Source organism: Balaenoptera acutorostrata, chromosome 16 (assembly GCF_949987535.1).
Source record: "Balaenoptera acutorostrata chromosome 16, mBalAcu1.1, whole genome shotgun sequence".
Classification (NCBI taxonomy): domain Eukaryota; kingdom Metazoa; phylum Chordata; class Mammalia; order Artiodactyla; family Balaenopteridae; genus Balaenoptera; species Balaenoptera acutorostrata.
This window is the reverse complement of record NC_080079.1, coordinates 11,876,844-11,887,524: the sequence shown is the minus strand read 5'-3', so window position 1 is coordinate 11,887,524 and position 10,681 is coordinate 11,876,844.

Genomic DNA, 10,681 nt, shown 5'->3' with positions numbered 1-10,681 from the left:
TGTATTTATCATAATCCAGTTCATCATTGATCCATGCCTGGCCCGCTGTATTAATTTCCTATTGTTGCTGTAGCAAACTTAGTGGCTTAAAACAACAGGAATGCATTATCTTAGTGTTCTGGAGGTCAGAAGTCCGAAATCAGTTTCACTGGACTAAATCCAGGGTGTTGGCCGGGCTGGTTTCTTCTGAAGTCTACGGGAGAATGGTTTTCTTGCCTTTTCCAGCTTCTAGAAGCTGCCTGCATTCCTTTGCTTTTGGACCCTTTATCTTCAAAAACAGCAGCATAACGTCCTCTTTCCTCTCTGACCACCTCTCTCCTTACCTCTCTTTCTGACTGATCATCCTTCCTCCCTCTTTGACTTACAAGGACCCTTTGTGATTTCATTGGGCCAGGATAATCTCCCCACTTTAAGACCCTTAAACACATTAGCAAAATCCCTTTTACCATAACATAATAAATTCACTGGTTCTGAGGATTAGGACATAGGCATCTGTAGTGGGTCATTATTCAGCCTACTTTTAAAAATGTAATAATAACTGTGAGCCCTCCACCCTAAAAAAAAGTTATTAGGGCAGCAATTTACATCTAACTCTTCGGTTTGCCTCACACACACACTAACTCATCCTCCTGCCTCTCCTCACCTGGGTTAACCATCATCCTGCATCCTGAATTTACCATTTCTTGTTTTCCTTTTTACAAAATTTTATTATATATATACGTATATACTTATACATACACATATATTTCCAAAAGGTGTGTGTGTATACACATATATTTTTGAATTGTTTTTAAAGATGTTATAAAAAAAGAATATGCCTATTAGAATGGCTAGAATGCCAAACACTGACACCACCAAATGCTGGTGAGGATGTAAAGCAATAGGTACTCTCATTCAATGCTGGTGGGTGTGCAAAGTGATACAACCACTTTGGAAGACATTTTGGCAATTTCTTACAAAGCTAAACATAGCTCCTAGGTATCTCAATGAGCTGAAACCTTATGTCCGCACAAAAACCTGCACGTGAATGTTTACAGCAGATTTACTTGTTATTGTCAAAACTTGGAAGCAACCAAGATGTCTTTCAATAAGTGAATGGGACAACTGTAGTACATCCAGACAATGGAGTGTTATTCGGTGACAGAAAGAAATGAGCTATCAAGCCACAGAAAGACATGGAGGAAAAGCCAGTCAGAAAAGGCTACATACTGTATGATTCCAACTGTGTGACGTGCTGGGAAAGGCAAAAAATATGGAGATGGTAAAAAGATGAATGGTTGCGGGAGATGGGGGTAAATAGGTGGAGCACAGGGCATTTTTACAGTGGTGAAACTATTCTGTGTGGTACTGTAATGATGGATCCCATAGAATGTACAGCACAAAGAGTGAATCCTAATGTAAACTATGGACTTTGGTTAATAATAATCTGTCAACATTGGTCCATCATTTGCAACAAACGTACCCATAAATGCAACATAGTAATAATAGGGGAAACTGTATGCTGGTAGAGAGAGGATGTATTGGAACTTTGTACTTTCTTCACAATTTTTCTGTAAACTTAAAACTGCTCTAAAAATAAATTCCATTACAAAGGGAAAAGAACAATGCCTTTGTATCCTTTTGGACTTTTTTCACCCACTGTAACATGGGAAGAGTCAGCCATATTTTATGTATTTAGTTCATTCCTTTTCACTATTGTATGATATTCCAGTGTGTGAATGTAGCACATTTTGTCTGATTTCTCGTTAATGGACATCTGGGTTGCTTCCAGGTTTTTACTGTTGTGAGCAGTGCTACTATGACTATGCCTGTACCCTCCTGTTATAGATGTACAAGAGCTTTCTTTTGTTTATTCGAGTCTATACCTAAAAGTAGAATTGTTGAGTCACGGGGTATGTGAGTATTCAATTTTAGAAGATAATGTCAAATATTTTTTCCAAAGTGGGTACATGGATTTATACTCCCATTAGCATTATGTAGGAGGGCTTATGAGTGGATCCACAACCTCTTCAACACTTGTGTTTGTCAGACTTTTTACATTTTTATCTGTCGAAGTGGTAGCTCAGTGTGGTCTTAATTTGCATTTACCTAATCAACAAGATCGAGCATCTCTTCATATTTAATAGCCATATGTGTTTCTTCTTCTGAAAACTGCCTATTGATATATTTTGCCTATTTTTCTATTGGGTTAAATGTGCTTTTTTTCATTGATTTTAAGGAATTCTTTTTTTTAAAAATAAATTTACTTATTTATTTATTTATTTATTTATTTATTTATTTTTGGCTGTGTTGGGTCTTCGTTGCTGCGCCTGGGCTTTCTCTGGTTGTGGCGAGCGGACGCTACTCTTCGTTGCGGTGCGCAGGCTTCTCACTGCGGTGGCTTCTCTTGTTGTGGAGCACGGGCTCTAGGCGCGTGGGCTTCAGTAGTTGCGGCACGTGGGCTCAGTAGTTGTGGTTCATGGGCTCTAGAGCGCAGGCCCAGTAGTTGTGGTGCACGGGTTTAGTTGCTCCGCGGCATGTGGGATCTTCCCAGACCAGGGCTCAAACCCGTGTGCCCTGCATTGGCAGGCGGATTCTTAACCACTGCGCCACCAGGGAAGTCCCTTAAGGAATTCTTGATGCTAATCCTTTCGCAGTTATGTATATTGCAAATATCTTCTCCCAGTTTACAACCTCTCTCTCTCTTTAAATGTCTTTAATGAACAAAAGTGCTTAATTAATTAATTAATTAATTTTTTTGCCACACCGTGTGGCTTGCAGGATCTTAGTTCCCCGACCAGGGGTGAACCCGCGCCCTTGGCAGTGAAAGTGCAGAGTCCTAACCACCAGACCATCAGGGAATTCCCAAAGGTGCTTAATTTTAAAGTGGTCACATTTATTTGGGGTGTATGTGTGTGTGTGTGTATGTGTATGTCTGTGTCTTGTTTAAGAAATATTTCCCTACCTCGAGGTCTAAATTATAGACTCTGAAAGATACTCATCCATAGAGTCTACTAAAAGTTTTTAAACTTAGTATTTGAAATTTAAGTCATTAATCTACCTGGAGTTAAATTTTATACAAATGTGGGGTAGGGATCCAATTTCATATTTTTCCATGTGGATAATCATTATTTTAAAATTCCATTCATTGAACAGCTCCATGCAACCTTTCCCAATGGATCTGACATGCTCCTTATGTCATCGTGTAATTTGGGTCCTCTAAGAAGGTAACAAGATGGAATTAGATGTGCAAGAGATGCATTGAGGGGAAACTCTTGTGAAGGATGAAAGGAGAGAATGGGAATAGGCAAGAGTCTCACAATACAGCTTGGACACTTATGAAAGGAGAAGGGAGGAAGGAGGATTGCCTAGGAATTGCCTTCAACTTGTTGCAGCTGTAAGAAAGGCTTGGCTAGGCCATTGGGGACCCTCAGAGAAAAGTTTGCCTCTTAGAGGAGACCCATGTCAGACAGAAATGGCCCATCTTCTGTACCCCCGCTGTCTCAGTCACTGGCTGAAAGCAGCCTTGGGAGAGAGTGTGGTCTCTTAAGTGAATGCTACAGTGGATATAAAGTTGCTGTCTTCTAACCTGGGCAAGCCCTGGAGGCTGTCCACTAACTATGCTCCTTGCCCCAGGTTCTCTTGGAGGGAGGTCTTAGTAGGGTACCTTCACGGTCACCAGAGTCCTATGCCAGAGTTTCAGATATGCACAGGTTTTTTCTGGGCTCTCTATTCTATGCCTGTGCCAATACAAAACTATTATCTTCATAATAAGCTTGAATCGTGGTAGGCTTAGTCTCCTCCTTCCTGCTTTTCTCTAGAAGTGTCCTGGCTACTCTTGGTCCTTTACCCTTCCGTGTATATTCGGAGGTTTTAAGCAGAGGAGTAATATCAGACCTGTACTATAGCAGGATGACTCAAGCAGTTGTGTAGATTATCATACAGATGAAAGATTTCCGGTTGAGAGAGCTTCTGGGACATAATTTCAGTAGTCCAGGTAAGAGAACAGGAGTTACAAATTGAGTGGATTTAGGCAGTAGCAATGAAGAAGACAAAGTTATGGATACAAGATAACAGGGAGGCAGTAAGGTGGGAGAAAGGAAAAACCAAGTTAAGTCCCATGTTAATGGCTTGGCCATCTGCCCAGGTTGTGGGGTCTTTCACTGAGTCAGGAAATACAGGAAGAAGAACAGGTTTTAGGGAAAGTTAGTTTGGCTTTGCACTTGCTGATTGCGCGTGTACTTAAAGCTGCCCAACGTTCAAATGGATATGGCAGTCTAGAGCTCACGTAGGGACCAAGACTGGCTATGGGAGTAATTAATCTGTAGGTATAATTGAAGTCTTAGGCGAGAGAAAGTGTCACCTGGGGAGGGTATGGAAGGTAGGAGGGCTGAGAATATGAGAGGACACTAACACATAAGGAGAAATCAGAGGAAGAGGAACTATACCTTAAAAATTGATAAGGAACAATCAAAAGGAAAAGCTACTACCCAAAACCCATTAGGATGGCTACTATCGAAAACGCCAAAAAACAAAAACAAAAAATAACAAGTGTTGGTGAGGATGTGGAGAAATTGGAACCCTTGTGCACTGTCGATGGGAATGTAAAATGGTACAGCCACTGTGGAAAACAGTATGGCAGTTCCTCAAAATTAAAAATAGAAATAGCCATATGATCCAGCAATTCCACTTTTGAATGTATACCGCAAGGAATTGAAAGCAGGATCTCAAAGAGAAACCATACACCCACGTGGATAGCAGCATTATTCACAATAGCCAAAAGGTGGAGGCAACCCAAGTGTCCATTGATGGATGGATAAACAAAATGTGATATACACATGCAATGGAATATTATTCAGCTTTAAAAAGGAAGGAAATTCTGACACATGCTACAACATGGATGAACCTTGAAGACATTCTGCTAAGTGGAATAAGCCAGTCACAAAGGACAAATATTGTATGGTTCCACTTATATGAGATACCTAGCATAGTCAAATTCAGAGAGAAAGGAAGTAGAAGGGTGGTAGCTGGGGGCTGGGGGAGGGAGGGATGGGGAGCTAGTATTTGATGGGCAGAGTTTCCGTTTGGGATGATGAAAAAGCTCTGGTGATAGGTGGTGCTGATGGTCGCACAATATGAATGCACTTAATGCCACTGAACAGTACACTTAAAAATGGTTAAGATGGTAAGTTTTGTTATGTATATTTTACCACAATCTTTTAAAAAGAGTCTGAGAGAGATTTCTTCAAGAAGATGAAATGTAATGAATACCTAATTTGCTTGATCTTATTGAAAGGAGAGCAAACAACTGGGGGAAAATTGGAGGATAAGTTAATAAGTACATGGATGGACAACCTGGAAGAAATGGACAGATTCTTAGAAATGCACAAACTGCCAAGACTGAACCAGGAAGAAATAGAAAATATGAACAGACCAATCACAAGCACTGAAATTGAAACTGTGATTAAAAACCTTCCAACAAACAAAAGCCCAGGACCAGATGGCTTCACAGGTGAATTCTATCAAACATTTAGAGAAGAGCTAACACCTATCCTTCTCAAACTCTTCCAAAATATTGCAGAGGGAGGAACACTCCCAAACTCATTCTACGAGGCCACCATCACCCTGATACCAAAACCAGACAAAGATGTCACAAAGAAAGAAAACTACAGGCCAATATCACTGATGAACATAGATGCAAAAATCCTCAACAAAATGCTAGCAAACAGAATCCAACAGCACATTAAAAGGATCATACACCATGATCAAGTGGGGTTTATCCCAGGAATGCAAGGATTCTTCAATATACGCAAATCAGTCAATGTGATACACCATATTAACAAATTGAAGGAGAAAAACCATATGATCATCTCAATAGATGCAGAGAAAGCTTTTGACAAAATTCAACACCCATTTATGATAAAAGCCCCGCAGAAAGTAGGCATAGAGGGAACTTTCCTCAACATAATAAAGGCCATATATGACAAACCCACAGCCAACATTGTCCTCAATGGTGAAAAACTGAAACCATTTCCACTAAGATCAGGAACAAGACAAGGTTGCCCACTCTCACCACTATTATTCAACATAGTTTTGGAAGTGTTAGCCACAGCAATCAGAGAAGACAAATAAAAGGAATCCAAATCGGAAAAGAAGAAGTAAAGCTGTCACTATTTGCAGATGACATGATACTATACATAGAGAATCCTAGAGATGCTACCAGAAAACTCCTAGAGCTAATCAATGAATTTGGTAAAGTAGCAGGATACAAAATTAATGCAAAGAAATCTCTTGCATTTCTATACACTAATGACGAAAAATCCGAAAGTGAAATTAAGAAAACACTCCCGTTTACCATTGCAACAAAAAGAATAAAATATCTAGGAATAAACCTACCTAAGGAGACAAAAGACCTGTATGCAGAAAATGATAAGACACTGATGAAAGAAATTAAAGATGATACAAATAGATGGCGAGATATACCATGTTCCTGGATTGGAAGAATCAACATTGTGAAAATGACTCTACTACCCAAAGCAATCTACAGATTCAATGCAATCCCTATCAAACTACCACTGGCATTTTTCACAGAACTAGAACAAAAAATTTCACAATTTGTATGGAAACACAAAAGACCCCGAATAGCCAAAGCAATCTTGAGAACGAAAAATGGAGCTGGGGGAATCAGGCTCCCTGACTTCAGACTATATTACAAAGCTACAGTAATCAAGACAGTTTGGTACTGGCACAAAAACAGAAATATAGATCAATGGAACAGGATAGAAAGCCCAGAGATAAACCCACACACATATGGTCACCTTATCTTTGATAAAGGAGGCAAGCATATACAGTGGAGAAAAGACAGCCTCTTCAATAAGTGGTGCTGGGAAAATTGGACAGGAACATGTAAAAGTATGAAATTAGAACACTCCCTGACACCATGCACAAAAATAAACTCAAAATGGATTAAAGACCTAAGTGTAAGGCCAGACACTATCAAACTCTTAGAGGAAAACATAGGCAGAACACTCTATGACATACATCACAGCAAGATTCTTTTTGACCCAGCTCCCAGAGAAATGGAAATAAGAACACAAATAAACAAATGGGACCTAATGAAACTTAAAAGCTTTTGCACAGCAAAGGAAACCATAAACAAGACCAAAAGACAACCCTCAGAATGGGAGAAAGTATTTGCAATCGAAGCAACTGACAAAGGATTAATCTCCAAGATTTACAAGCAGCTCATGCAGCTCAATAACAAAAAAACGAACAACCCAATCCAAAAATGGGCAGAAGACCTAAATAGACATTTCTCCAAAGAAGATATACAGATTGCCAACAGACACATGAAAGAATGCTCAACATCATTAATCATTAGAGAAATGCAAATCAAAACTACAATGAGATATCATCTCACACCGGTCAGAATGGCCATCATCAAAAAATCTAGAAACAATAAATGCTGGAGAGGGTGTGGAGGAAAGGGAACACTCTTGCACTGTTGGTGGGAATGTAAATTGATACAGCCACTATGGAGAACAGTATGGAGGTTCCTTAAAAAACTACAAATAGAACTACCATACGACCCAGCAATCCCACTACTGGGCATATACCCTGAGAAAACCATAGTTCAAAAAGAGTCATGTACCAAAATGTTCATTGCAGCTCTATTTACAATAGCCAGGACATGGAAGCAACCTAAATGTCCATCAACAGATGAATGGATAAAGAAGATGTGGCACATATATACAATGGAATATTACTCAGCCATAAAAAGAAATGAAATGGAGGTATTTGTAATGAGGTGGATGGAGTTAGAGTCTGTCATACAGAGTGAAGTAAGTCAGAAAGAGAAAAACAAATACAGTATGCTAACACATATATACGGAATCTAAGGGAAAAAAAAAAAGGCCATGGAGAACCTAGTGGCAAGACGGGAATAAAGACACAGACCTACTAAAGAATGGACTTGAGGATATGGGGAGGGGGTGGGGTGAGATGTGACAGGGTGAGAGAGTGTCATGGACATATATACACTACCAAATGTAAAATAGATAGCTAGTGGGAAGCAGCCGCATAACACAGGGAGATCAGCTCGGTGCTTTGTGACCACCTAGAGGGGTGGGATGGGGAGGATGGGAGGGAGGGAGATGCAAGAGGGAAGAGATATGGGAACATATTGTATATGTATAACTGATTCACTTTGTTATAAAGCAGAAGCTAACACACCATTGTAAGGCAATTATACTTCAACAAAGATGTTAAAAAATAATAATAATAAGTACATGGAAAACCGAGTGAACAGGAAATAAGACATTTACCAACTCCTTAAAAAGAAAATTATATAGGAAAGGAGAAGTATTGATAATTATATTGTATTATTTGGCTCAGCTGTGCATAGCATTTACATGGTCATGATAATAAAGACACTGAATATTGATTTAACCAAAATTATGATATGGTACATATTGGAGGATGAGAGGACAGAAAATATGCATTTGTGTGGTAGATGAGGGGTGAAAGAGAGATAAATTCATATCTTTTATAGTGGGAAGTCAATAGATAATACCTAAAATTGAGGAACCGGGAAATGGCAATATAGTCAAGCTATTGAAAGATAGGGACGTAAATACTAAAAATGCAGTTGAGTTGAAAATGGATGATTCTGGGAATAGGAAATGAGAGAGGTTCCAGGACAGAATTTCTGGTTTTCCTAACAAGCCTGAGAGATTCTGATTCTTTAAACGATGTATATAGATCTGACAAAATTAGAATTAATCTGAAGAGAAAAGAAAGCATCAATATGGTTGCACCAGTGGAAAAACTAACCCTCCCCTCCCCAATACTAAGCTTCAGACCTGAGAGTGCCCTGTAGATGATGAAAGGCCCTACTTTTGGTAAAAATCAAGCAACTAAAACATATATAGCGAAAGGCTGATCTAAATTTGAAATCAGACAAATGAGGAACGCAGACACACTGAAAACCTAGCCCGTAGCAATCTCATCCTCTACGGCATGTAAAGTCATTTAGAAACAATTTCAAAAAATCACAAACCTCTGATCTGATGAAAGGTAAAGGGTTCTCAAATCTGTGGTCAGTTACAGTTGGGGACTGGGATCCATTACGTTCTCCAGAGGCCTTAACGTGCTCCTTCCTGTGGTGCTTTAACTCCCTGATCTCAAGTCTGTTCGATCAGGACCCTAACGTGGACACAGTCATCAGTTAAGAGACTCTACCTTAAGTTCTCACCCCCTTAACCGCTTTGAAAAACAGTTTGACAGTTATCTATAAAATTAAACATAAAAATTACTATATGATCCAGCTGTCCCACTCTAAGTTATTTACTCGAGTGAAATGAAAACTTATACTCACACAAAACCCACACCAGGAATGTTTATAGCAGCTTTATTCGTGTTCACCAAAAACTGGAAGTATCTTGTGACAATTAATTTTACATGCCAACTTGGCTAGACTGTGGTGCCCAGTTGTTTGGTTAGACATTAGTCCAGATATTTCTGTGGGGGTGTTTGGTAGATGTGAGTAACATTTACAATCAGTTGACTTTAAGTGCTGGAGATTACCTTCATTAATGTCGGTGGGCCTTGTCAAATCAGTTGAAGGTCTTAAGAGCAATCACTGAGGTTTCCCAGAGAAGAAGAAATTCTGCCTTGAAAATGTAACATAGGAGTCCTGCCTGAGTGTGCAGCCTGCTGGCCTACCCTTCAGATTTTGGACTTACTAGCCTCACAATCACATGGGCCTCAAAATAATTTTTTTGTCTCAATAGATAGATAGATAGACATAGATACAGATATTGATACGGATGATGTAGATAGGTATAGAGGTATATATGCATGTGTATATATGTATAGGTGTATGTATACATATATGTACCTATATACATATATGTATATCCTACTGGATCTGTTTCTCTGGAGAACCCTGACTGGTACATATCCTACATGTCCTTAATTTCTGAGTAGATAAACTGGTACACCATTCATACAATGGATCACACTTAACAATGAAAAGGAATGAAACAGCAAGCATGCAACAACAGCAATGAATCTCAAATGCATAATGCTAAATGAAAGAAGTCAGGTTCCAAAGTCTACATACTGTGTGACTCCATTTATGTGAAATTCTGAAAAAGGCAAAACTGTAGGGACGGAAAACAGATCAGTGGTTGCCAGAGGTCGAGGGCTGGAAGAGGAGTTGACTGCAGAAGGGTTTGGGGAGATCTTTGGGGTGTGATGGAACTGTTTTATAGCTTGATTTTCTGATAGTTACTTGACTGCATATAAATTATACCTTCATAAAAATATTCTAAGAAATGAATAGGAGACAATCATGTAAAGAAAATTATTCTACTGAGAAGAAACTGTATGGTAACACAAAACTGCCTACTTAAATATATTAATGATACATAGAAATTGAGACTAAATCTGCAATATTGTAATTATCTTAAAAATAACGTCGGGGGACTTCCCTGGTGGCACAGCGGTTAAGACTCCATGCTCTGGGACTTCCCTGATGGCACAGTGGTTAAGAATCTGCCCGCCAACGCAGGGGACACGGGTTCTGAGCCCTGGTCCGGGAAGATCCCACATGCCGTGGAGCAACTAAGCCTGTGTGCCACAACTACTGAAGCCCGTGCCCCTAGAGCCCGTGAGCCACAACAAGAGAAGCCCCCACTCG